The 27,581-nt window shown below is 42.1% G+C and overlaps 1 pseudogene; it reads left to right on the forward strand.

Moving 5' to 3' along the window:
- Nucleotides 1-26,941, forward strand: LOC125645501 (uncharacterized; annotated as a pseudogene).
- Nucleotides 26,942-27,581: the final 640 nt, after the last annotated feature.

Consider the following 27,581-nt stretch of genomic DNA (forward strand, 5'->3'; position numbering starts at 1 on the left):
ATGTCTTTCGAGGAGAGCGTCAATTTTGCACTCAAATCAACGAATTTCGACTTTTGTATGAAAGACAAAGAGTTAGAAACACTTCGCAGTTTATTTATGGGGAATGATTGTTTCGGTTCTGCCAACGGGGTATGGGAAGAGTGCCATATTCTAGTGTTTACTATGGATGTTTCAGTACAAAAGGAGATTACAACATCCGTCCATTACAATTGTAGTGAGCCCCCTGACATCCTTGATGCAAGATCAAATAATGTCTTTGTGCGAAAAGGGGATAAAAGCATGTTTTCTTAATTGTGAAGGTACGTAACACCCTGTTATTTACTAGGCAAGGATCTATATATTTATATACAAACGCTAATTTTGCCCATGTATAGTACATGTACGATTCTGAAGGGGAAAAATTTGAAAAAACCAATGTTGGTATTACCTGAGAAAAAGAATTTTTATATAGTATTGTAGCAGGTCTGGCGTTCGTATAGTCTGTACTTCGCGTTGTGTTAGTTTTATTTTATGTTGATAGTGGCGACTTCGAAACGACCCAACTACACTATGATTTTAAACTTGAAAATAAATTCAATAGAAATGAAAATAAGATAAATAACACTTTACGAATTTATTACCAGTATGAATGTGACAAATACACACTCCTGAAGCCTAGAACTTAGCCTAGAAACTATCAAGAAATCCTCCCAACCCAAAGGTAATAATACTTTAGTAAGTAAAAAGGGACAAAGTAGACACAAACGCAATTCCAAAATAGGAAGAATGGAAAGAGAAGAGTAGCTAGCAAGGCCAGCTGTCTCGCTTCGACGAATAGTAAGCTGAATGGCTTTATATAGCAAATTAGACAATAGAAATTGTCATTAAAGTTATTGGCTAAAAGATAAAGTGGGCGTGGTCAAATACAACGGGAGTAGTATAACCCGGCTCGACGGGTGGTTCAACTGAGTGCACTTTTGAGGTCAAAAGGTCAAGTTTTAGAACGCACTGGAGAGCGGGCGTTGCTAAGGCGGGGCGTGCCTAGCGCGTGCTGTGCAGGGCTAGGTTGGTATGAACTAGAGCGAAGATAGGTGTTATGACGCAACAATGGGTCGATAGTGTTATGACGCAACAATGGGTCGATAGTGGTATGACGCAACAATGGGGTAGAATCGATAACACTTATGTCGAGATCGCTATGACGACGAGGTCTGAGCCGTGTGTGTGAATCCTTTAAAATCCACAATGAATAATAAACGCATGATGTGAAGTTTACACATTTATTAAATAAACAATTTAATTAATTTAGAGTGTTATTGGCGTTGTGGAAAAACCTGCTTTTCTATGACGTCACAATAAGTATATAAACGCAATACACAATTCGCGTTGTCACTTTCATCACCATGTCTGAGCGAATACCCAACGACTTACGGAATAGCAGAAATGGGCTCTCAACCAATTATATTGAACAGCGATTGAGATTTTTAGAGGAACAACTACACATACAGCGAGAGCGTGAATTAGAACTCCGCAGAGAAAACTGGCAACGAGTGAGATTTTTACAGCGGGGAGGGGGATAGCCAGAGAAAAACGCCAGTTAGTGTCGGAATATTATCGAATCAAGCTCGACAGAGGCCGCCATTCCAGGAAATTTAAAGTGAAACAAAATGTGTACAACGTTACTTTCAAAGAGCTTCCAGATTCTTCCTTTATTCGGCGATTATTCAAAGATATGCTCAAAAATGTGAAACGGGAAATGCAGTGTAACCCCAATGATTATGTACGGCTCAACATTCGACACCCGTCTTTGGATTCCGAGATTTGGGTTGAATTTACCCAGTCTAAAAACCTCAACGAGGAGAAAATTTTAAACAAAATAGAAGCCGTACAGCAATCTAAAAAAGAGTTCCTGATGACAGACGGAGCCACACAGTTAGATTTTTTTCATGTCAAATATCCTCAAGGGAGTGGCGGCGGTATGAAGAAAAAGCATCTACAAGTCGATAAAAAGAAATTTAAGATCTCCAAGAGAGCTATCGTTCGTATTAATAACCCCGAGGATTTCCTGTGTCTACCCCGAGCTATTGCCGTGGCACAGTTACACAGTCAAAAACCTGAGGTTCCGGACCCCGAATGGGAGAAAAAATGGTTAAAGATGAGAAAAGGGGATACACAAGCTCTCGACCAGAAACGACAGGCCTTAGCGCTCATGGAACTCGCCGGGTGTGCAAACGACCAACCGTGTGTGCCTCAGGAATGGGAGAAATTACATCAGGTCTTGGCTCCCGAGTATCGCTTGAAAATATTTCAATTTAAGACAAACACGCAGCGATTACGATTAGACCCCATCTACAGAGGTCAGGGGAGGAGAAAATGTTTGAACATCCTGATGGATAACGAGCATTACGATACCATAACATCGATGCCGGGAGTGACGGAAAACACATATTATTGTGATTACTGTGATGTTGGATATAGCCACATCGAAGAGCACCGTACCGTCTGCCCTCACCGCTGTTCGTTTTGTTTAGCCGATTCTCCCTGTACCCCGGACGGCACCCGCACGGAATGTGCTCATTGTAAGGGATTTTTTAGAAATGCTGCGTGTTACCAGACCCACTTGAAACCTTACAGTAGCAATACCGCGACAACCGTGTGTAATTTAATGGGACGTTGCGACCAGTGTCAGAAATGGATGTCTAAGCAATTATTAAAGGAACACGCGTGCGGGGGAAAAACACAATGCCGCATCTGCAAGAAACTCGTCACCACCCCACATCTCTGCTTCGTTCAAAAGAAACCCAAGCCCAAACGCAACAAGGAATTGAAAATGTACATTTATTTCGATTTTGAATGTACCCAGGAAAACGGAATTCACACCCCTAATCTCTGTGTGGCCGAACGCGTGTGTCAACATTGCGACAGTTTAGACATTGACACGCGCTGTGATCACTGTCATGCGTTTGGCTCGCAACGCCGCTTCGTATTTCAAGGCCCCGACACCTTAAAACAGTTTATGGACTGGTTGTTACAATCCGAGACGGATGAGAAGGGTAATGTGAGCTTCAAACACGATGAAACGACCGTCATTGCGCACAATTTCAAGGGATACGATGGGCAGTTCATCTTGAACTATCTAGTGCATACGGCCTGTATCAAACCCGCAGTCATCCTCAACGGCAGTAAAATCTTGTGCATGGGAGTGTTCGGCTTGAGATTCATCGATTCATACAATTTCCTCCCCTTTGCCCTCGCCAAGATGCCCTCTGCGTTTGGATTAACAGAACTGAAAAAAGGTTATTTCCCTCACTTTTTCAACACGGAACAGAACCAGAATTACGTGGGGCCTTATCCCGATGCTCACTACTACAATCCTGACGACATGTCGATCGCTAATCGTGCAGCCTTCTATACCTGGTACACTCAACAGGCCGGGAAAGTGTTCGATTTCCAGAAGGAATTCCTGGCTTACTGTATCTCGGATGTGGATATTTTACGCCGTTGTTGTGCGCAATTTAAGGCGACACTCTACGGACTCGTCCGCGTCGACCCGTTTCAGGAATCCATCACTTTTGCTAGCACGGCTAATTTAGCGTATCGCCGAGGATTCATGGCACAGGACACCATAGCCATCATCCCCAATATGGGATATCAACCGTCGCGCCGCTACTCGGCCAAGGCCTGTCGCTGGCTCACCTCCCTGGACCGCAACATACGTCATGCTAAGAACGGGGGCGAAATTACCATAGGCCCTTATACGGTGGACGGCTACAAGGAGGAATCCCGCACCGTGTACGAATTTTACGGCTGCTACTGGCACGGGTGCCCCACCTGTTATCCGAATCTGTTGACGGAAACCCACCCCCATCGAGTCCAGCAGACGTATCAAACCCTGTACGAGCAAACCTTGAAACGCGCCGCCGCCTTAGAGCAACAAGGATATACCGTCGTGAGCATCTGGGAACACGAGTTTGATCGACAAGTGAAAAACAATCCAGAGTTACAAACATTACTACGAGACCTCGATATTCAGGACCCCTTAAATCCCCGCGATGCCTTATACGGAGGTCGTACCAATGCTACTCGCCTGTATTGCGAGGAGGGAGACATGCGATACGTCGATGTGTGTTCTCTGTATCCTTACGTGTTGAAATACAGAACGTTTCCCATCGATCATCCTCAAGTCATCACCAGCGATTTCAAGAATGTGAGAGAGTACTTTGGTCTCATTCATTGTCGTGTCTTACCACCACGAGGGCTGTATCATCCCGTGCTACCCTATAAGACGGGAGGAAAATTACTTTTCCCCTTATGCCGAACCTGCGCCGAACATCGCAACTTAGGACCCGACGATCGATGCAGTCACAGCGATTCAGAACGCAGTCTGACTGGCACCTGGGTGACCGTAGAAGTACACAAAGCTCTAGATCTCGGTTATCGGCTCGACCGTATCTATGAAGTCTGGCATTTTGAAAAGACCAGTCAGGACTTGTTTCGATCTTACATCGATACTTTTTTAAAAATTAAACAAGAAGCTTCCGGATTCCCCGATGAATGTCAAACGAGCGAACAAAAACAAGACTACATCGATGAGATCCGGCGCCGGGAAGGCATCTTCATGAATCTAATAGACATCGAGAAAAACCCCGTCCGTAGAACCATTGCCAAACTCTTTTTAAATTGTCTCTGGGGAAAATTTGCACAACGATTACAACTACCACAAACACAGTATTTAACCGAAGAAGAATTACAGAAAAAATTACAAGATGCCACTCTAGAAATCAAAGGAGTCGAGCTGCTGGAAAATCGAGATCATCCGGAAACTGACATGATGCTAATCAATTATCAAGAGAAAGAAGAATTCCTAGAAGACTGTCCTTTTGGAAACGTAGTGCTGGCTTGTTTTACCACAGCGCATGCTCGTTTACATCTCTACGAGACTCTAGAGCCTTTGGGGGATCGCGTCCTCTATTTTGATACGGATAGTATTATCTATCAACATGACGAGACCCAATTTAACCCTACCATTGTCAACAGTTTAGGCGGCTGGACCGATGAATTGAGTGGAGATCGTATCATCAAGTACATGTCGGGAGGCCCTAAAAATTATGCATACGAGACCCAGGGGGGAAAATCAATGTGCAAAGTTAAAGGACTGACGCTCAATTATCGCGCTTCTAAGATCGTCTCACTCGCTACCTTAGAAAAAATGTTAAAAGGAGAAGAAGAAGAAGTTAATGTGCGTTATCCTCACTACATTCAGAAAACGCGCCAGCACGATGTTCGCACCATCCCCTTAGTAAAGAAATACCGCGTAGTGTACGACAAGCGACATCGGGTTCACCATTACAACACGCTTCCTTATGGATATTAGGTATAAAAAAGGAAACGCGTCTTGAGAAAAACATCAGTCTGCAAAATGAGTAAATACGGATCACTACAGAATCCTTCAGTGCCTTCCTATGGTGAATTATCGGCTCGTCTAGCGTCATTTCATACAGCCCCCGATATTCTGTTGAACTTATTACCTAACATTGCAGAAGCCGGATTCTTTTACAAAGGAATGGATGATCATGTGCGTTGTTTTCATTGCACATTGTCTCTCAAACATTGGGAACCCGGGGACGATCCTTGGATAGAACATGCCTATTGGAGCCCTCATTGTGCTTACGTGTTGTGCAATAAAAGTGTCAAATGGGTACGACAAGCCTTCAATGCCTATGCCCGCGCTAAAGACAGTGATCGCGATTGGGGAGACTTACCCTTAGACGGGGCAGGGAATCCAATGTGTACCCAGAAATGTCACATTTGTTTAGAACGAGACTTGAGAATTGCTTTTTTACCTTGTGGTCATTTATGTACTTGTGCTATGTGTGCTTCAGGACTTAGAACATGTCCTATTTGTAGAGATTCTTTTGTAGAAACGGTTCGTATTTTTACTTGTTAATAAATATGTATGATTCCATGAACTTGTGTCATTTATCAAGATGTATGCCTACGAGACACTGGCCCCGTTTCAATTGAAACATGAATTTACTATGGTGGTGGCGGGTCCCTCTAAATCGGGCAAAACAGAATTTGTGAAGCAACTGGTACAAAATACGCAGTGGATATCACCACCCCCAGAAAAAATAGTCTGTTGTTCTCGAGAATGGCAACCGGCTTACGAATCATTACAAGAGTCGGTGACATTCGTTCACAACATTCCTCAAGACGATGAGAAATTAGTCGCCGATCTCACTACTCGCCATTTACTCATTTTTGATGATATGATGTGCGGTAAAGCCATAGAATCTATTGTAGATTGGTTTACGCGCAAAGCGCATCATCGTAATACCAGTGTTATATATATCACGCGAAATCTATTTGATTGCGCCGTGCAACATCGTACTATCAGTCTGAATGCCCACTATCTCGTGTTGTTTAAAAATCCTAGAGATAAATCTCAGATTGGGGTATTAAGTCGCCAATTACAAATGCCTCATTTATTACCCGCGTATGATGAAGCCACCAGTATTCCTCACGGGTATTTACTAGTCGATTTAAGTCCTCAGACACCCGAGGATTTAAGATTAAGACGTCAACTCTTTTCTACCTTAGCGGTGCACATGCCACCGAGAGTATAAATATCATTATGAATGACTATTCATTTCATTTCACAAACACCTTTCATCATGGGCAGACCTACATCCAAGAGTAAATTAGTGAAAACGTTACGACGTTTACAGCGGGAACGGGATCCCATTCAACGAGCCCATCTCATTGAATTAGGGTGTAAAGCCTTACTCAACTGGTTTGCCATGGGCGCTAAAAATTTATTACGAGGAGTCTTACCCGTGAATAAACTCACGGGGCGTTTCATTCAAGCACATCGTCACGACTTGAATGTCATTGCCAATAAGAATGCGAATGAAGAAGATCGTTAAAAAGCCATTTTGAAACGGGGTGGAGCCGGATTCTTAGGAGGGACCATCATTCGTCATTTGTTCAAATGGGAAACGTAAAAGACGTCCCCGTAGTGTGGCGAGAGTCGTGAAGCAAAAGAAAACACGTGTGTTACCCCCTTCCCTCTTAGCCTTAGCCAAGAAAAGAAAAAAGAAAGTTCCTAAAGTTCCTAAGAAAGTTCCGAAACTCATCATTCACCGGAAGACCCACGATCCTAAAACCAGTGTCCTGGCTCCTTATCTCTTACGCATGGCTAAATTTCCTAAGAAGAAGAAGACCCCTAAACTCATCGTGAAAATCCCTTTTTCGAAATATATGACACCTCAAAATACCCCACCCAGGAAAACGAAGACTTTAGCAGAACTAAAACAAGGATTAGCTGAAAAGAAAATGGAACGAGCCATGCGAGGACCCATAGGAACTTCCAGAACCACCGATACAGCCTTACCCAGTTTTGGTCAAGCCTTTGGGGGTATGACACATTTTACTCCCTTAACCACATCGACCCCTAAGCAGAAATACAAATGTCGATATTGTCCTCTGCAATACAATTTGAAAAGTAGCCGCGATCGTCACGAGGAGACCGTTCATCACGGGCGTTTCAATCCCCAGCACCCGAGCGCGTAACACTATAAAAAGCAGGGGGAATGTGCACAGACCTTCATTATTACACTATGGCTGATACGAAGAAGTGTGAATCCCGATTAAGACCTCATTTACCCCTCTTGCAAACCTTAGCGGCTCCTCATTATTCCTCCAAATTAAAGAGAGAGGTCATCAAATATTGTTCCAATGACTGCATTCTAAAGATTTGTGAGATCGTGTACAATATATTAAAAGGGGTGATTCCTCTCACTCCCGCTCAGAAGCGACAACTTGCTCCGAAGAAGCACATCTTAAGACGCATGGTGCAGCCGCAACCCATGAAAAAACGACGAGCGTTACTCAATCAGAAAGGAGGTTTGGCTTCATTCGTTTGTGGAATTAACAAAATTTGCAAATATCCCAATAGAAGATGAGTCGTAAAATGGTATTAGTACCCGAAGCCATGCTGAATGAGTTGAAGGGAAAATTACCCAAGCCTCCCGAATTTCAATCGACCGTGGGGTTACGCAGTGAATTAGATGACATCGAACATCGAGATGATTTAACCGAGGGGGAAAAAGTAGCTTTGTATGGCCATCAACTTCATCGATATCGACAATATTTACAACAAGCACGACAACAGACTCCATCTAAACCTTTACCACCGACACCACCTGTGGGAATACCAACGCCTGGAGGTGCCACAGCCGCAGATACCATTGCATTAGAAGATCAGATTATCAAAAGTGTCAGTAAACCGGGTCAAAAGAAAGCGGGTTTATTACTCGATCATCTCAAGAAATCCAAAGTCTTAACTTGGAGTAAAGAAGGAGAAATCAGTTATAGAGGACATAAGGTCCCCAATTCCAATATCGTGGATTTAATCACCGAGTCCCAGAGACAAAAACCTTTAAAACATCGTGAACCCCCTGCAGGGTTACAGCAATTTGCCCAAGCTTTAAAAGAAACGAATGCCCCTAAAGGATATGTGACCAATCGGGATGTTATAAAAGCGATGGACAAGCCCGGAAAAATCAGTACTCCTAAACCTATAGATGAAGATGAGAGCGGATTTCAAGAAATCTCGGGTTTTGACCAATATTTCTATGAAACTCCCAGACGAATGATGACCCCTAAAAATATCAGGGAGGCTGGTAAAAAGACATCACGTGAAATTGGAAAATGGTTAACGCTACCATGAAAAAATCTAGGAATCAGATCTTACAGCGACTTTATTACGACCCTAAGACGGGGTATGGAGGAGTACAGGCTTTATACCGTCAAGTGCGTAAATTAGGTCATAAGATTACTCTTGCTCAAATTCGAGAATGGTTCAAAGAACAGGATACGTATACCCTACATAAGCCCATACGTCGGAAATTTAAAAGACAACAGACGCGAGTGACGGATATAGATGAACAATGGCAGTTAGATTTAGCCGACGTCTCGAACTTGAAGAAATACAATGATGGGTATACGTTTTTATTGTGTGCGATTGACGTCTTGTCGAAATATGCGTGGGTGGTGCCTTTAAAACAGAAAACGGGGAAAGAAATGATACGAGGCCTCAAATGGATATTTCGAGACGGACGTCGCCCCGTTCGCATTCAATCGGATCAAGGGAGAGAATTCACAAATAAAGAATTTCTGCAAGCCTTCAAATCCATTCATTTCTTTACGACGCGTAATGCCGAAACCAAAGCCAGTATCGTGGAGCGTTTTCAACGCACCCTGAAAGCACGTATGTGGCGATATTTTACACGTCATAAAACACGACGGTATGTGGATGTTTTACCCGATCTGGTACACGGTTACAATCACACGTATCATCGTAGTATTCAGAGAGCTCCTGCTCAAGTCAATGGCAAGAACGTCTTGAAGGTATGGAAAATCTTGTACGGAAAACAGAGACTATCATCGACCTCTTCATTACAAGCGGGAGATCGTGTACTTATCAGTAAAGCGAAACGTACATTTGAAAAAGGTTATTTACCGAATTGGACGACAGAATTGTTTACCATTTCCAGAAAAGTTCCAGGACGCAACGTATATCGAATTAAAGACGACCATGGAGAAGAATTAGAAGGAACGTTTTACGATAAAGAATTACAAGCAGTAATTAAAAAAGACGATGTCTACGAAGTGGAGGAGATCTTAGGGTATAAAAAGCGGCGCGTGGGGAAAAAAGTCATTTCAGAAGTCAAAATGCGTTGGAAAGGATATCCCCCTAGTTTTGACTCATGGATTCCGCAAGCGGATCTCATTCTGCCATGACCGTCCAATGGAAATTCTTGGGTGAAAAAGTCCCTCGAGCAGAAATTGTGTATTTTGCACAATTATTCCTGTGTTTAACAATCATTATTACGTCGGTCGTGATGTTAGCCTTAGGCGATTCCAATCGTGATTTTTGGATGGTCATATTAAGTTATCTCGTAGGCTACGTCATGCCTAGTCCACAAATGACGTTAGCGACCCCGAGTATAAAACAGGAACGATCTTCTTCAGATTCACCAGTTCACCATGGCTAACACACAGTACGCATGGAAACAAGAGGGAAAGAAAACGGCATGGTTTGCGGATAAGAAGATGTGTTTGAGACATTGTAAACAACACAAAGTGTTAGATCAACCGGTGTACTTGTACAAACGTATACTGATACCTCACGGTTGGTCAGCCTTTATCATGAAGACCAAGTATCAAGATTTTCGTTGGAAAGTGAAAGCCCATTGGGGATGTTTCGGACGACAACACGAATCGGAATGGACATTGATTGAGAGTCCTTGGTTTGACAATTCCGAGGACTGTCTCCGACATTTCAAAGACAGATTACAGGAGGGGTATGATGTGGCCGATTGCTGGGGAACCCGACACTATCTGATGATGCGCCGCCGTTTAGTCGAGAGAGGAACACTAGAGTTGGAAGACTCCTTTCTACAATCGTTGACTTGCGGTGGTGGTCGCGATCAAGAAGAATGACATGTAAAATTGTGTATTAACATTATGTTGTATGTTCAATAAAATATGAAAATGTTCATTGTGTTATGAGTATAAATAGAGAAGGAACGGAAACATGGTCATCATTTGAATCATCATGGCTCACCGAGAAGGGTTTTACATGACTCTCCTCAGTGATGGGTCTATGGAAGCTTTTTCAAATAATACGACTGCTCAATTAAAAACCTTATTATCACAAACCGTGGATTTAACGGACGGAGAATGGGAAGTAGGGCTAACCGAAATGATGTATACCAATGCCTTGAAAAACATTACAAAGGAAGAGGCTTATTTTGACATCCTTATCCCTACAGCTTACGCCCAACAGATTAAAAATCCAGATACGTTTAAATGGGGGCGATTTACACTGACCAAAAAAAACTCGATCCCTTTAAATCGGTGTGCTGTAGTGGTTGATTGGACCCATACGGATTGGGGGGATGTCATTCCACTCAATGCTATGATGACTATTTACCGAATTCACTTTAGACCTGGGGCTTACATTCATTCCACGGCTTTAATCGATGAAATCAATGAAGCCTTGCGCAGAACATTCGCAAAGATATGGAAAACAGCCGGCGATCCGCGAGAAGAGAATTCTATGAAATTAGTGTACTTCGAGAAATATGATCGAGTCATGTATCAGTTTCATGGTAGTATACTTAAAAAAAACAGCCTTAGCCATCCGTTTTCCCACTGGCTTAGCTTACAAACTCGGAATAGGGAGTGAGGAACTCATCATTCCCAATGAACCCATGACTACGTGGTTGAACGTGACTTACTTAGCCAACCATACCATGGATTTGTACGAAAATCTGAAATCCATGTACGTGTATTGCGATGTGGTGGATCCACAGGTGGTGGGGTCCAACGAATTGAAATTATTAAGAGTGGTTCCTTGTACCTTTCATCAAGATGATAGACAACAAGCCAAATGGGAACCTATCCGTGCAGAATATTTGAAACTGAGTAAAAAACATTTCGATACCATCGATATTCACATCATGACCTCTCTGGGGACCCCCATGCCCTTTTTAAATGGAAGAACGATCGTGAAACTTCATTTCCGAAAAGTGTATTGAAGAGAAAAGTCGTGTGACGATGAAGTATCATCGTGGAGTCAGACGACAGAAAGGACACGGATTATTCACCATTCTCCTCCCTTTGATTGCTAGTGCCATAGCCGGAGCCGTCCAAGGAGGCAAAGGTATGAAAAGAAAAAAGAGGGGTCGCAAAAAGTATAAAAAGCGGGTAAGGCTCTGAAAGGGGTCAGTCTCGACAAAGATGCAGTATCAACGAGGTTTATTACACCAGCGGGGTCACGGGTGGGGTAGTCTCTTAAAAACAGTCGGTAAACTAGCGGCTCCCATGATCGGTCAGGTCGTTGGAGGGTTACTGGGAGGGAGCCCCGCACCACAAACAGGCGATGGATATTTTGGAGATTGGTCCAAGAGTTTGGCTCGTGGGCTTGTTAACACGGTCGCTAAAGTCATCGGAGGATTTTCCTTGCCCAATATAATACCGCCACCACAAGGGGGCAAAGGGAGGGCAGGTTTCGTCGATTTCCTCAAAAAGGTTAACCCCACGCAATGGGGAAAAGGTTTATTCACCGATTTGCTCAAATCGGGAGCTAAAAGTGCTTTATCAGCAGTCGCTAAAACGGGATTAGATGTCTTAGAAAATAAACGGTCTCTCAAAGATGCCATCAAGACACACGGAATACAAGCCATCAAAAATACGGGTCGTATGGCCATGCCGAGAATTCAACAAAAATTAAGATCCCGTCAAGGGGATAGTGTTTTAGCGGGGATGGGGAAACGAGGAGCACGACAATCCATGAAAGCCGGGTACCGGACGGGGTTAGATGTCTTAGAAAATAAACGATCTCTCAAACAAGCGCTCAGAACTCACGGAAGACAGGCGTTAGCAACCACTATGAGGAGAAAGAAAAGAAGAAAACAGAGAGGAAAAGGCTTTTTTTCCGATAGGGAGGCGTTAGCAACCGCTATGAGGAGAAAGAAAAGAAAACAGAGAGGAAAAGGCTTTTTTTACCGATTTACTCAAAACGGGAGCTAAACAAGCTTTGACGGCCGCCGCAAAGACGGGGTTAGATGTTTTAGAAAATAAGAGATCTCTCAAAGACGCTCTTAAGACACATGGTATACGAGCCGCTAAGAATACAGCTGGTATGGCCAAACATCGTCTCTTAGCAAGAGGGGGACCCCGTACAAGACAGGCCGGTGCACGAGGACATCGTAAGAGACAGTCCAAGACCCCCTCTCAACAACGTCTCTAAGGAGGACCTCGTAAAAGAAAGCCCCAGGCACCGGTCCGGGGTAAGAAGAAACGATCTCTCGACATTTTCGACTGAACCTATAAAAAGGAGATGTGAGGGAGGGGTGAACCCATTTGATTCCTAACAACGATCAGTAACACATCGTTCAAAAATGATGCACAGAGAATCCTGCGCGTGCGGGACCGACAGTTTGGAACTGTTTAAAGTTCCCCCGACAAACGTCACTTTAGAAGACTCTAAATGGATGGAATATTATCCGATTTCCAGTACGTTAAATTCGGATACGGCTCCCATTGAATTTGAAATCAAAGGTCAAGGAGATGAATATCTGGACTTATCTCAATCGTATCTCCAGATGGTCTGTAAATTCACCAAAGCAGACGGGACGGCTCTCACGGGAGCGGGTTCTACTTCTACCCCGGTCAATAACATCTTACATTCCTTATTCAGTGAAATCGATGTGAGTCTCAATGGCAAAGTCATTACCCCCGGAACGGATACTTATCCGTACAAAGCCTACTTGGAAAAATTACTGTCTTATGCCCCCAAAACTCTGAAAACTCAGATGAGAGCCTGTACCTTGTGGGAAAAAGATACCGCCGGTCAAATGGAAGATCGAGAGTATTCTGGTCTGGTTCAACCTCCAAAGGAATTTCCCGTAGCTAATGATAAAATCACCATCAATGCAGTGTTATCCACCCCAATATATCCCGACGATTCTCAGAATGTGGGGTTGAGAAAACGTCACCACAAAATAAATAACAGTAAGGAAATTGTCTTGATGGACCGTTTACATCTGGATTTGTTTCAGCAAGAGAAATGTCTGCCGAACGGAGTAGACGTCCGTCTCCGATTCAATCGTACCAGACCTCAATTCTACATGATGACCGATGCCGGAAGTAGTGGGAAAGTAGCCATTCAAAGTATGGTGTTGTGGGTGAGAAAAGTCAAACCGACTCCAACGATCATCAATCTGATCAATCAACAGCTGAGTACTCAAACAGCTAAATACCCATTGAGAAGAGTGGAAGTGAAAACGTTCACGATCCCCACCGGGATCCAATCGAAAATCACCGATCACCTATTCCAAGGTCAGATGCCCAAACTCATCCTCTTGGGGTTTGTGGAAAACGCCGCCTTTAACGGGGATGATGCTAAAAATCCGTTTAATTTCCAAAATCAGAAAATCAAAAAAATAGAAGTCAGTATCAATGGAGACATGATGGAAACTCGTCCCCTGGAACCGAATTTCACGGCCGATCAGTATCTGAGATCGTATTTAAGTCTGTACAAAGGATTGGGAAAATTAGGGCAAGATTGGGCTCCCGACATTACTCTGGAAGAATATAAAAACGGTTACACCCTATGGTGTATGGATTTCACCAAAGATCAAGAAGCTCAGACGGATAAATTTCATCTCATACAGACGGGGAACCTGAGAGTAGAAGTACAATTTGCCGACAGCATAGCGACGACCTTAAACTGCGTGGTGTATGCCGTCTTTGACAATTTGTTAGAAATCAACAAACAACGAGAAGTCAGCATCGATTACTGATGGACACGTATCAATTGAGAGACGTCTTATCTCGAGATTTAGGCCCTGCGTTTGGAGGTGTGTATCCTAGAGATGTATTACCGGAGATCTTGCCCCACCAAAAAGCGATCGTGATCAATACAGACCCTCATCATCGCCCCGGAGCCCACTGGGTGTGTTTGTATTTGAACAGCCCCATCATAGAATATTTTGATTCTTACGGATTACCCCCGATGCATCAAGAAATCAAAGCGTTTATGCGACGCCACGGCGACACTTGGATTCATAACACAAATTGTTATCAAGCGTTGAACACGGATGTCTGTGGACAATATTGTGTGTATTATCTACATCAACACCATCGTAAAAGAAAAACGGTTCAAGATTGGTTACTTCCTTGGAAAGGCACGGCGTTACAACGAGATCGTTATGTAGCCCAATGGTTTAAAGAGACATTTCGTAAACCTAGAACCTATAAAGGACAAAGTTGTCAATGTCATGGTATTAACTTGTCACTGATGTAATTGTTCAAATGTTTAATTGTTCAAATGTTTAATTGTTTACAAAATAAAAATTAAAAAAAAAAATCAAAAAAAAAAAAAATCTGTGTTGTGTGTACTTATATAAGACAGATTTGCCACAATTAAAAAATCAGTCTACTTAGACATGGAATACGTGCCAGTTTATAGAAGAGTCAAAGGCGTGAAAGAAACTCCTCAAAGTATGGCATGGACTTTTATCTTAGACAATGCAGGACCGGAGGATATCGTTAAAATCGTACAGAGTGAATACCAGTATTTGATCATGACCCGAGATCAACAAACGTTAAGAGGACTAATTCAAATGAAACACTGGAGAACGAAGCGTAACATGAGGCATTTCGTTCATCCTCTATGTTGTTGGAAAGCATATGAGAATAGTCTCGCATCCGAAAGACTACGTTACATGACGGGAGACTATGAAGAACACGGCAAGTTATTAACTATCAACACTGTGTAACTTTATCGATCATCAAAAAGTGTTTCTTAATAATAAAAGTGCAACTGGTGTTAGTTTTTGTTTCTCTCAACCATTGTGATAAAAAGCATCTTTTCATAAGATGTGGGTGGCCCTTAAAAGGGCCGGGGGGACTATGAAAGCCCCCCACACTGTCTATGGGGTTGTCTACCCCTTACTGTCTGGCAGCCTTGTTCTTCCGCTGGCGGCGGCGGCGTCTCTTGAGCGGCTTCTTGGGGGCATCTGGCACTCCTTCATAGAAGAAGTGTCACTCAAATGAGTCGTCGGGTTGGAACACAATGCGCCCCGGGGGCCGCTGTACCAGTTCCAGCTCGGCATCCCAGTCCTCACGCTGATCCTCCGGGACCAGGTTGTGGTTCGTGATGGGTGGACTCGGAACTTGACTCATCTTCTTCTTTCTTCTATCTTCTTTCTTCTATATCTTAAAAATCCTCAATTCGCTTGCTGGATCACCAGTGAAGCGAACTGGCGAGCGCGCCGGTATATATCAGGAAAGCGCGGACCTCCTCGAAAACATCCCTCGCTTCGGAGACGAAGCCAAGATGGCGGCCGTCAAAATGGCGGATTTGTGCTTTCGAGCAGAGTGTTTTTTCTCATTTTCTTTTTCTAGACATTCGATATCTGTGCATGGTAGATTTAATCTGATAGATTCTAGGGCGTGGAATTCGTTAAACTTACTTTTATTTTGCTACGTCGCATAGTTTTCAAAGAATCAAAGGTCAAAGAGGTCGAGTCGAGGCTCGATGTTTCTTCTCCGCCTCTTTAAAACTTCATTTCTCACGTCTGTGAGGTAGTAGAAACCTCAATGATAGTTAGATCGATAGAGAAAAACCTATTTCATCCTATTTTAATGCCACTTTGAATGGGGTAGTGAACCTTTGACAAAGAAACCCCATGATTGACACTCAACAAACACACCGCGTGAATGTGACTTATAAAAACGAAAGCTGTAGCCTCGACACGCATCATTCACATCATGAGTGTGACTTATGTGCAGGGAGATTTACTCACTATGAAAGTCGATGGTATTGTACAACAATGTAATTGTTTAACGGTGAAACCTCATGGATTAAGTCAAAGTATTGCCGACAAATATCCATGGGGCAACTTGTATGCTACACGGAGACCCTTAGGCCGTAGAAATCTAGCTATAGAACCCGATCGAGGAATACCCGGCACGTTACGCATCTTATCAAATGCTACAGACCCTGATGTGATTTGTTTCTTAGCCCAGTGGGATTACGGAAAAGGAACTCAGCGTATTCCCCGCTATCGAGATACACCCGAACAGCGAGAACTATGGTTTCAACAATGTTTACGTGAATTGGCCACATTATCGTACAAGACTTTAGCCTTCCCTTATAAGATTGGGTGTGGGTTAGCGGGAGGAAATTGGACTCATTACAGACAATGTATTCATGATTTTGCTTATAGGTATGATCAACAAGTGTATATTGTCATTAAATCATGTATTTGTTAATAAAGTGCAACTGGTGTTAATTTGTTTCTCAATCATTGTCATAAAAGCATCTTTTCGTAACATGTGGGTGGCCCTAAAAAGGGCCGTTTGGTCCTAAGGACCGACTTTCAATGCCTGGCTCCGGTAAACCGGCATAACGGGCACCATCCCCGGGTGTGTCGCCGCTCCTCTATCCGCTCCACGCACAGGCAGCAAGCTGGGCGCTGCCTACATCCCCTGCACGTAATACCGGAGTGTACCCTGTCTTGCCAGCAGACAGGGCACTTAAACCAGATAGGAACCGCCCTATCTGCCCAGCCAGGGACAGTCATAGGGTGGTTCCTCGGGGGATGACTTGCCACAGGTGCGTGGGTTGGTCTCGGTGGCGGAGTCCTCCCTGCAGACCGGATGGTAGGTGGTGGGGGTCTTGCAGGGGCTGCTGGTCTCGGTGGTGATGGTGGTGGCGTGTCTGCGACCAACAGCGACGGACTCTGGGCTGGGCTTGGAGGTGGCGCGGGGGACGGTGACCTCGGTGAGTACTCCACCGGTGACGCTGGCGACTCGCTCATAGGCACCGGGCTGTATTCCTCAGGTGCCGATGGTATCGCTGGTGGTGGTGCTGTAGGCGTCGACGGGGAGTAAGGTGGTGGTGGTGAGGGTGGTTGTGGGGCCCGTCGGCGCGGTCTCGTAGCCGTGGACATCCGAGCGGTGCGGCGGCGACTCCTCCCTTCATACTCTTGCCGCACCCGGTCGATGATCTCACGGGCCCCACTCCGGTCGAAAGGGGAGAAGGTACTCAGGTCGTTCTGAGAACGGACGACCCAATTCTCCCCTACCCGCTCCTCAGCCACCACTACCAGCCGGTACCGAAAGCCAGGCAGGGTCTGGAAATTGTAGATCGGGTCTCTTCTTCCTTCAGCCATTCTTCTATAACTTCTTAAAATCTTCTATCTTCTTTCTTCAAAAATCATAAAATCAGTGCTGGATCACCAGTGAAGCGAACTGGCGAGCGCGCCGGTATATATCAGGAAAGCGCGGACCTCCTCGAAAACATCCCTCGCTTCGGAGACGAAGCCAAGATGGCGGCCGTCTAAATGGCGGATTTGTGCTTTCGAGAAGAGAGTTTTTTCTCATTTTCTTTTTCTAGACATTCGATATCTGTGCATGGTGGATTTAATCTGATAGATTCTGGGGCGCGGAATTCAATAGTCTTATTTTTATTTTGCTACGTCGCATAGTTTTCAAAGAAACAGAGGTCAAAGAGGTCGAGTCGAGGTTCAATGTTTCTTCACCGCCTCTTTAAAAATTTATTTCTCGACCATGTACATCCCTAAAAACAGCTCATAAGGTCTATTCGATAGAAAACACCTTATTTGATTCGATTTTCACTCTACCTTTAGGATTTTCTGGATTCCTCAACAAATAAACCCTTCTCTGAGAGACTCAACTAAACACAGCTTTCGTGTAAACAATTTTATTCATGTCACATATTTCAAATACATAACTCCCATACACAACACCAATACACATGTCTTTTTAAAATTGGGTCCAACAATTTTTCCATTTCTCGAATCCTGCGTTGAAATCGATATCGATCAGCGGCTACTGTCATCCAGATACTTTTCCGGTCTTCTTCGGGTAACAGATACACTTCCTTATTGTCCAGATTAAAAGTTACACATTTTCTTGTATTTTGTTGTACATGTGATGAAGATACCGCACTCGAAGGGTCTCGATCACGCCACTGATGTGCGGCTTTGTTCTCTTTAACTCCTCGGCTACTAAATGAATCAACACCAATGACTCGGTGTTGATACGGTTCTCGAGCAAATGTCTGCAGATCCACCAATATTCGTCTAAAGTGATTGGAAATAATACCGCACGAAGATAGGATTTCAATTTTTGAAAATCTGGCAAGTTTTCTATTTCCTCAATACACTGTAGGACAAATGTTTTTTCGATGTTATCCCTGGCAGTCATGATTTCATAAATGAAATGAATTAAGTTCTTCACACTTTATGTATACTTCTCGAAGCCAGTCCTTGGTGATACTTTCAATCTCGGCGGTTTTTTCTGGCATGCGTTTCTTGAATTCTTCCCCCACGACATAAATTAACATCAACCCCGCATCGTTATAGAGATTGATGTACACTTGGTTCCGTAGATCTGTATATTGGTCCAGAGTCAATGGAAACACTCCCGCTATCAGAAATTTTTTAGCGAATTGAAACACCACATCGTCTTGCATTTTCTCGACCCATTCTAATGCATGGTTATGCGCTTTTTCTGCGATGTTGTCACTTTCAGCCATGATTTGTAAATGACTAAAATGAATACAAGTATCCGCTTTTTCTACGATGTTGTCACTTCCAGCCATGATTCGATAATGAAGGAAAACTAGTTAAAACGGATTATTTCCATGAATCCTTCTTGTAAACATTCTCGTAGAATGATCTCGATGTCTCGGATTTGATCGGGGATGATTTTCTTCAGTTCCTCAGCATACAAATAGATCATGATCAATCGCCCGGGATTCGTGTCTTTAACTAACGATCTACCAATCCTCTGAAAACTGTCAAGATTCCCCACCTCGTGTATCACCGATTGTACACAGGCTTTAGCAGATTTATACCAAGACGAATTTTCAACAATCTTGACAAAATCTATAATACAAGTATGACCGTCTAACCTAGTGTTGGAAGTTCCACCCATAGTGAATAAATAAGTTAAGAAAACATTCGTATTTATAGGGAAAAGGTCGTGGAGTGCAGAGAATATTCTAGATTTGATACAATAGAGTTTTTCAAGTTCAATTAGTGCACTCGCACGCGCCGGTCGCGAGATGTTCTAGATGAAACCGGTTTTTCCGATGATGCAATAACCTGTTGTACAGTAGCACGCGCTAACATTCTCGACCATTACACTGTTAGTCATGGACGACAACGTATGGGAAGAATTGAAAGAGATGCGTCGAATGAGAAATCGTAGGAGAAGATCTAAAAATTGGTGTTTTGAATATGTCTTACAAGAGAGGGAAACGGAACATGCCATTCTGATCGATTTGGAAGATTGCTACCGCGACAATACTGTAATACAGTTTATGATTGCCCAGTTTTACACGCTGTCTAACGGAACCAGAAAAGTGTCGGGATTCATGCGTTTGAAAAAACGTCGTAACAGAGGTGGTGCATGGCGGCAGCTTTTTTGTGCAAACATTTATTGGCTGGAAACAATCAACGTGATGAATTTCCGAGGTAGCAGAGCTCAAAAAATAGAAAACGCCATTACCTCACCAGATCACAGTTATAACTTTTATGATGTAGATTATCCCTACGAATTTGGCTTAAAAGATTATTAAAAACACACACACACACAAAACAGCCCTTTTCAGGGCTATTTTAAACACCAATATAAGTTCCATTCCACTAAAGTCAATGTGTAGCAATGTGCACTAGCACGCGCTGGTCGCGAGATGTTCTAGATGAAACCGGTTTTTCAAGTTCAATTAGTGCACTAGCACGCGCTGGTCGCGAGATGTTCTAAATGAAACCGGTTTTTCCAGAAAAAAAGATGCTGCAACCACGTGCTCCCCACGTGCTCCCCACGAGACAGAATAGTCTAGACATTTTGCTGGCTATAAAAGCGGAGCCCAAGTGTCAGTCCTCATTCGATCTTCAATCACCTTCCAGAAGACATGGCTCAGAAACAACTAGAATTTGTGGACAAAGCTCAGAAGAAAATAGATCAGCTGGTACAGAAGCAGATAGCGCCACAGAAAGACTACATTGAACTGAAGAAAGCTAAGACTGACGATCAGAAGACTGAACTGGGGAAGACCTCGAACTTCTATCTCACGTCTCCAGACTACGTTGGTCAACAAGTGAAGATGCCCCAGACCTCGAGCTTCAATCTCTCCCCGTCGAACCAGACCACGAGCTTCAATCTCACGCCTTCAGACTACATTGCTCAACAAGAGAAGATGGCCCAGACCTCGGATTACCTCCCTAGCCAGAATCCGACAGACCCGGGATTAGGCTTCTATTTTCCCGATTCACAGGATGCTACGGGACTGGAGATGGGCTTATACAATAAACCCCCCTTCGGTGGAGAAGATTCCCGCATGAGCAGGGCCGATTTCGCCATCATTACGACCACACTGGACGGTATTGTCAACCGGATCAACGTGATGGCTGATGAAATCGCCAATCACACCGCGGTGCTGGTGAAAAAATCGAGGAATTAGCAGCAACCAGAGAGAAATTAGCAGCAACCCGTAAGGACATCCCCACCAGAAGAAGGAAGGACCCAGCCACTAACCCCTGTTTTACATGTGGAGAAACGGGACATTGGTCACCAGATTGCCCTCAGAAAGTCAAGAAAACTGTAGAAAAGGACCCTTGTTACAAGTGTGGGAAATTAGGCCACTGGATCAGCGACTGCCCGAGAGATGAAGACGAATTGATGGCTATGATTGGCGAGGTACCCGGCACAAAACCTCCGGTCATAAGAGAGTACACCACATCGGAGAAGTGGAACCCACCACCCCTAAGAAAACGAGCAAAGAGATGAGTGAAGGAGAACCCCCTAAAAAGAAGAGAAAGCTGAGCCGAAAGAATAAAGAATGAACGTGTGATAAAACTGGTGTGGACTTTATTCTGACAATTTTAATGTTTAACTGTATAAAATTGTGTTCAATTGTTATTCAAATTGTTTATTTAATAAATGTGTAAACTTCACATCATGCGTTTATTATTCATTGTGGATTTTAAAGGATTTTAAAGGATTCACACACACACGGCTCAGACCTCGTCGTCATAGCGATCTCGACATAAGTGTTATCGATTCTACCCCATTGTTGCGTCATACCACTATCGACCCATTGTTGCGTCATAACACTATCGACCCATTGTTGCGTCATAACACCTATCTTCGCTCTAGTTCATACCAACCTAGCCCTGCACAGCACGCGCTAGGCACGCCCCGCCTTAGCAACGCCCTACCTCGGCCGCTCTCCAGTGCGTTCTAAAACTTGACCTTTTGACCTCAAAAGTGCACTCAGTTGAACCACCCATCGAGCCGGGTTATACTACTAACGGGTGAATAATTTACATCGGGATCGAAATTCAGAAGTAAAAGTAAAACCCAAACTACCACATTCCTCCCCCCTTAAAGACAAATGCTATACATTGGACTAAAAGCTAGGATATAGAAATGAAAAATAAACCCCTCTTCCCCCCATGGAAAACAATGGTATACATTGTACAAAATATATGAATGAATGTATACGTAATATACAAAAATGCGGGTAATTTAACAGTTCTCCTCGGTTAGTATCGACACATTGACTTCACCAAAATGTCAGGAACGCGAAAACAAGAATAGTTCACAACACTGTCACATCACGTTCACTTGATTTAGTTTCTTAGGTCCAGATACTCCGAAGATCATGAATCACGGATATCCCACAGAGTTGAAAACCATGTGTTCCTTGCATCAATCTCTGGATTCCGTTTGTAGCTGTCATCCATATCCCACCAGAAACTGAAAAAATAGTCTGAAAGCATGTTTAGCAAGAGTACTAAGTATATGAAAGTAATCATAAGTAATATCATAATTACTGGTAAATGAATAAATAAGAAAATTTAAAGAAAAATATATAATAGAGTAAATTTACGCGGTTTATAATAATTTCACATCCCAAAATTGTCATACAGATGTCAGGGGATAGAAATCTACTTAATCGTATCAATTTACGCGTTTTTAATAAAGGTAGTAAATTTTAAATAAAAAGAACACAAACTGTGTGTACACACACACACACACGTATGTGTAGCATAAAGTACGATCAACCAGTTTATCGTACATCTGGGTAACAAAACCCGCATGACCATTTCAATAAGTCAAATATCTAACCTATTCCTTTTGGAAATCCCGGTCTACAGGAAGGGTACAATACCAGCGACTCCACTGCATAACGGACCGAATTAGTGCTTGTGCACTGGCTCTTCACCAAGAAACAAACTTTACCAGGGGGAACAGTCCTCCCATCAAGTTTCAGTGCAAAAACAGAACGCAAGTCCAATCTATCAACTGGAGGTTCTAAAGAAAATTCCGATCTAGGAATGAATTCGTTTGCCTCAGGATTCAAAGAAGTCGCAACACAAACTGATTTCAACTCCGACTCGCAAATATCGTGAATATCATTCGAGTTACGAATATGAACTTCATCAGAATGAAATGATTCTTCATCGATAGAGTTTTCGGCGAATTCGTTCTGTGTATTACTCGTCAAAATGTCGGGTGGCCTACTGTGTTCGGTAATGTTTGAACGTTCTAGATCTGATGTCACGGCCCCAGCATCAGAACTTGTGAGTTTCCCGATATTTTGGGGTGACTTTGACGCACAGTCAGGATCATTCTTAGAAATGCTGATGGACAAAAACGATTCCGTAAAATATCTTTCAATGTTTGAAAATCTAAGGATACGGCTAAAGAATTTTCAGATAGAATGTGTCTTGCTGAGCCACGTAAAGACATAACAAGCTGACTTGCACACTCTCTCTCACTCCAGCCATTCCACTTAGCTGCATGTTCAAACTGAATGAAAAATTCTCCAATATCGTAACTCCCATCAAACAATGGTGGATTAATTTCTTTCCTAGAATCGACTGATTCATGCAAGAACCCCCTCTCTCGAAAACAACTCCCATTCTGTTCTAACTTAACTTTGATTTGGCTTTCTAACAAAGCACATTTCGTCGTTAAGAGATCTATCCTATGGTCTAAATCTGATAAAGGTTTGAAACCCCTTTGCATAACTGCATGGTGAGCAAAAATACTTCACCGTTGAATGCAAGGTGAAGATAACGAACAGTGATCAATCTCATAACTCCTATAAGCAATACAAAATAGATAGTTGGGCAAACACGGACCCCTGGACACACCAGAGGTGGGATCAGGTGCCTAGGAAGAGTAAGCATCCCCTGTTGACCGGTCACACCCGCCGTGAGCCCCATATCCTGATCAGGTAAACGGAGTTATCCGTAGTCAAAATCAGTGTGCCAAGAACGGCTTAACAATCGGTATGAAACACGTCAGACAGCATTTGACCCAATGCGAGGTTGCATTGACGAACTAGATCGTTATAACGACCATAGAATTTGCGAAATGCTGACTTCAATCGAGACTGTTGAAATCCCTGTACCATCAACTTGTTTGTCAGTAGCCTACCTCGATTTAAAAACTGACTATACCCAGAACAAGCTCTTGCATATCGAATCAGTTGAGAATATATATCCCCAAAAATATAAAGGTAAATGTAAAGAGAAAAAACTTTGACTAAAAAAAATGACAGAAAAATTCAGTCGAAATCCCAATCGCTGAAAAAGACTCACTGCGTGAAGCACGTGTCTATGACAGTCACTGCCAAACAACAATAGAAATTCTATCCCGAGTTGTCGCGGTCGAACAAATAAGGTAGCAGTTCGTATCGCTGAATAGGACTCACTGCACGTGTCTATGAAAGTCACTTTCCCACAACAATGAAAATCCTATCCTGGTCACGGTCCACCAGATAATGTAGCAGGTCTGGCGTTCGTATAGTCTGTACTTCGCGTTGTGTTAGTTTTATTTTATGTTGATAGTGGCGACTTCGAAACGACCCAACTACACTATGATTTTAAACTTGAAAATAAATTCAATAGAAATGAAAATAAGATAAATAACACTTTACGAATTTATTACCAGTATGAATGTGACAAATACACACTCCTGAAGCCTAGAACTTAGCCTAGAAACTATCAAGAAATCCTCCCAACCCAAAGGTAATAATACTTTAGTAAGTAAAAAGGGACAAAGTAGACACAAACGTAGTTCCAAAATAGGAAGAATGAAAGGAGAAGAGTAGCTAGCAAGGCCAGCTGTCTCGCTTCGACGAATAGTAAGCTGCATGGCTTTATATAGCAAATTAGACAATAGAAACTGTCATTAAAGTTATTGGCTAAAAGATAAAGTGGGCGTGGTCAAATACAACGGGTAAATAATTTACACCGGGATCGAAATTCAGAAATAAAAGTAAAAGTAAAACCCAAACTACCACAGTATAATACAGTACCTGACCGTAAGTGAGTCATCATTTTATTTTTTCATTGAAAAAAAATGCAATTAAAAAAAATATTGCAGTTTTACTTGTAGATCATATTTATGGATATGACATCAAAAACACAGAAGTGTTTGTAGTTTTTCACAATATATTTAAATAATTATATCTGTAGTAATTGCTTTGGTGAAATAACACGTCAAATGCAAAATTTAATTTTTACGGCACAAATTTGTTAAGAATTTATAGTATTTTGCCTTCATGATTTCATAATCTATTCTCTATGATCACAATTTGCATAGCATCACAGGAAAATGAAATTTGAACAATTTTCATATTGAAAAATTTATGGAAATTGTGACTTATAAATTTAGCTCAGAATAAATTTTTATAAAAATTGTTTTTTCAATGAAATATATAGTGGAAATATGAAATGATGACTCACTTATGGTCAGTACTGTACACATATATTTTGAATCGCTGATAACATTTTTTCTATTTTGATTATAGCTAAATAATTTGCAGTGCTGCAAAATGATAACCACATGTTGTACTGTTAAGAATTTAAATAATCAAGTCTGAAAATAATGAAAGTTATTGCGAATTGTTATAGAAATTCATTTCAAAATTAAGGATTATCTCCCTCATGCATAGCTCTTATCCTTGGACGAATTTGGCTCCACTTATTTGGCATGCTGTTTTTGGCTATATTTAGATCTAAAACTTCATAGTTATTTCGGATTTCAAACATTTCGGTTGAGCATCACTGAAGAGACATTTGTCGAAATGCGCATCTGGTGCATCAAAATTGGTACCGTATAAGTTTTACATTCATCATGTATGTGCACGTTGTTTATGATGCTCTACCGGTAGGACCCTGATAATAAATGTTATTTATATTGTCCAATATGCAACATCATAGGTACTTATGGAAAGACATATAAGCTGTTTGGATCAGAGATGAGATGTAAGGAAATTGATAGCAAAGATGATTGTGATGATGATGACAACACATTGACCCTAGCCAGTGATGTACATGTACCATCTTACACATCTTTGATAGAATTACGGAATGGTGAATATAATTTGATATATGCCCATCCAGAAACACTGCTGAACAACAAGATCATATCTTCCATTCTGTGATCGAAATTATATCAACAAAGAGTCTGTGCTGTAGTAATCGATGAAGTTCATATGGTATCAGAATGGTGAGTATCTACAATATCAAATAATGTATTATACTATGTATATCTTATTGATATAGATATGTGTTTGTTTTCAATTTGACAATCTATCAGTTTGGGGCGAGATCAAATGATAGGTGGTGAAAACTATATGAATTTAGTTTATTGTCAGACATTGAAATTTTGATCTCGCCCCATATAGTCAGCCACAAAATTCTTTTGCAATGAGATTTAATTTCAGTGACTAAATTCCGAAATTTAAAAATTCACATCATTTTAGGGGTAACTCTTTCCGGATAGCATTCAAAAAATTGTCTGAATTGGTGTGCATATTTCCATCCCCAAATGCAGTGCATCTTGCAATGACAACAACAGCAACACCCTCAGCTATCAAGAACTTATTGATAACCTACAGTTCATAAATGTGTGTGTTATAACTGTAAACCCAGACCGTCCTAATATAACTATTGAGGTATGCCATTTATAATGATTTATTGTCCTGTGAAATATGAATTGTAATTAATGGAATTATTTGCTATGATAAAGGCAATCAATTAAACAGGCTATATCTGATTGTTGTCATGAAAATTGCATCATTTTTAACTCAACTGCAAGCAGTTTAGATTCAAGTCATCAAATTTAAAAATATTTTATTCTCAAGAGCAGCAGGGACAGTATTCGTCATATCAAAATTCAAGCATCCCAGTGTAGTCTTGAAATCAATACCCCGGGGGAATGTTTGGGGCATGATATGTAATCAAAGCTTTATTTTGAATAGGTACAGACACGGCTTCCGAACAGCAGAAAATATGACATTTGCGTTACGCAGTCGACTTTGACGTCATAAGTAGACTACAACGACTCTACAATTCGGAATCTCTCTAGTGAGACATAAAAATCAACTGACCAATGAAATCGGCTCATTTAAGCTAACCAAAGTACCGCTTACCCGTTGTTTGTGTGTAACACCAATCAGCGAGAAACCAGTTTATCCATATGGGTGCCGCCGCCTTGTTTTGTTCATCAGTTGCTTCTACTGTTATTCGTGTTTTAATTTTGAATGCCAAAAATACAAGACTGACGTGCGGTTTGTAATCAAACACTTAATTTATTAAAAATGAATGGTATAATTATCAATGTTACAGTTTTTAGCCAATTATCAAATAGGAAAACAGTAATACGACTAAAGAGATAAACGAGTTACTGAGTTTTTTTTAAAATAAAGATATATGATATATTTACTTTTACTGTTTTAGCATTTTAAATTTGTTGGTTAGTTTTCTTTAGTTTTAAATGTCTTTTAAAATTGCAAACGGGATGTATTGTTGTGCGAAAAAATCGAGTCTTAAAGACCCAATTTTAAGTTGACACTCCCAAATTATAAGCTGCCTGCCAATCAAACATTTAACAATAGATCTCAGGTGGAGTGACATCTGCAGACACTGTGGTCTAGGACTACCCCAGAGAGGTGTTTTGATAACAATAAC

The sequence above is a fragment of the Ostrea edulis genome, chromosome 6 (genome assembly GCF_947568905.1).
Source record: "Ostrea edulis chromosome 6, xbOstEdul1.1, whole genome shotgun sequence".
In the NCBI taxonomy this organism is placed as follows: Eukaryota; Metazoa; Mollusca; class Bivalvia; order Ostreida; family Ostreidae; genus Ostrea; species Ostrea edulis.